Source organism: Penaeus vannamei, chromosome 1 (assembly GCF_042767895.1).
Source record: "Penaeus vannamei isolate JL-2024 chromosome 1, ASM4276789v1, whole genome shotgun sequence".
NCBI classification, from domain to species: domain Eukaryota; kingdom Metazoa; phylum Arthropoda; class Malacostraca; order Decapoda; family Penaeidae; genus Penaeus; species Penaeus vannamei.
The window spans coordinates 47,732,574-47,735,073 of NC_091549.1; the positions used below are offsets into that span (position 1 = coordinate 47,732,574).

General features: G+C 28.0%; 1 protein-coding gene across 1 annotated transcript in view; it reads right to left on the reverse strand.

Moving 5' to 3' along the window:
* Positions 1 to 2,298: 2,298 nt before the first annotated feature.
* Positions 2,299 to 2,500, reverse strand: part of LOC138862976 (uncharacterized) — a 14,270-nt gene continuing 14,068 nt past the window's right edge. Inside the window, exon 17 of the mRNA XM_070126331.1 lies at positions 2,299 to 2,500. This exon is cut by the window's right edge and continues 426 nt beyond it. The gene's annotated coding sequence lies outside the window, so the exon portion shown is untranslated.

Below are 2,500 nucleotides of genomic sequence, written 5' to 3' on the forward strand. Positions count from 1 at the left end.
TATATATATATACACACATATATATGCAGAGAGAGAGAGAGAGAGAGAAAGAGATGCATATATATATATATATGTATAGATATACAGATAAAGATATATATATATATATATATATATACATATATATATATATATATATATATATATATGTGTATGTGTGTGTGTGTGTGTGTGTGTGTGTGTGTGTGTGTGTGTGTGTCTGAGTGTGTCTGTGTGTGTGTGAGTATATATAGATATACATATAGATATATATATATATATAAACATATATACATACATTTATATATATATATATATATATATTGTATATATATACATAGATATATGTATATATATATATATACATATATTTATATATGTATATATATATATATATTGTATGTATATACATACATATAAGTTTATATATATATATATATACATATATATATACATACATACATATATATATATATATATATATATATATATATATATATATATATATACATATATATATGTGTGCGTGTATATGTGTGTGTGTATGTATACGAATTGTCTGTTCGCTTGTATTTTTTCCTTATTTTAGTGTCTTTTGCATGTGTGTTTGTGTGTATAAGCATATATATGCTTTATCCAGCGGTAGTGTAAGATTATTAAAGGGGAAAGAGAGGGAGGGGAGATTTATCGATTTCTCAAATGTATTTAGTTTTTATAAAGTAGTCTCTGCAGAAATTTTAGTACCATTTTCTTTGAGAGTATAGAGCATGATACGTCATATATTTTAGGGTAAACTATGTAAAACGTCAATATCTATCGTTCAATTTAAATGTTGATTTTGTGTAATGTTTTCGAAAAGTGCTTGATTAAATAAAAGGAGATAAGAATTGTTGAAATAAAGATGTAGTATGAAACGTTAATTATATATATATATATATATATATATATATATATATATATATATATATATATATATATATATATATATATATATATATATATATATATATATATATATATATATATATATATATATATATATATTTACATATATATATACCTATATATATGTTTATATAAATATGTACATACATACATGTATATATGCACACACACATACACACAATGTGTGTGTGTGTGTGTGTGTGCATTGAATACTGAATGCAATCATATATGATATATCCATGGTAGCTTCTGACATATATAGACTCTGAGTGATTGTCTGATTGCTTGTATTTTTCCTTCTGTTTTCAGTTTCCTTTTCATATATTCCAGAAAGATGTTCCAAAGTATAAGACCCTCATGATGAAGCCAAAGTGCTGCTTCAATACCATTTAGGTTGACATGATTATCAGCCATGAGCTTTCTGTTCGAGTCAAAATAGTTTAAATCCCCTTACAAGCATCACATAATTCTTTCAAACGCAGATTTACAGGCAGACTTTATTAAACCTGGCATTCAGCAGCTGAATAGAAGCTTTTGTGATAAAACAGTGACTTTTCACAACAATATTTACTTATTAGAAGGCACTTCCTTTTAATCTAGTTTATTCTTGTTAGCAAAGACATAAAAAGTAGAAGTATGAAGAATAAACAAATGGAATCAAAAGATAAACAGTGCTGAACAAATTATCAGTTTATGAAGTATTTTCTTTTACTTATTCATCTGATCAGTGCAACTTAGTACTTATGATTTCTCACTCTGAAGTACACCGATGCATATCAATGTAATAATAATGTAATACTGTAATGATGTAAACTTTTCTAAAGACCGGGTACTAAGCGTCTCAGCAGGATTCTAGACCACCAGTACCGGGTGACTGAATGAGATCAGATATATGTTCAATTTAAAGGAAAGAGTAATGTATGGAAAAGTATGGAAAATCTTAATCTATGAGACATGGAAAATAAGTAAAATGAACATGTAACACTACAAAGGGAGAGAAAATGAAAACTAGCGAAAACGTTAAATGGCCATCAAAAAGGACGTTAGAAGTATCAAGTTTAGAGTGAAAAAAAAAAAAAAAATAGAGATGAAGACAAGCGTAAGTTGGCTTCCGTGAGTCAAAGGGAATAGCTTATGGGAGTTGACTGGAGAGGGAATGTCGGACCGGGGTGAGGGGGGGGGGGGAATCAAGGAAAGCCCAAAGCGGAGAAAAACAACTGGCTTGGAAGAATTATTTAATAGATCTCATACAGAAAATAAATTGTGAAAATCACTTTTGCTCCCTAGTACAACCTAAGGAAATTGAGTGATAAAGAAGCTAGGTATAAAGCATATCCGGTATTTACGCTAACGGAAAATCAGCTAGATAATGAATATATGGTATTACTAATAGACACCTGAATGACTAGAATGATGGACAAATTCAATCAAATTCATAATTTTGTAATCTAATTCTTAACGAGTGCAACTATTTATATTGCTCAACGGTATTTCGAAAAATATTCAAATTCTTGTTTTCTAGAATCTGAAACTTGATGTAGTAACTGAAATATGCATAGTTTCAATGGCATTTCTT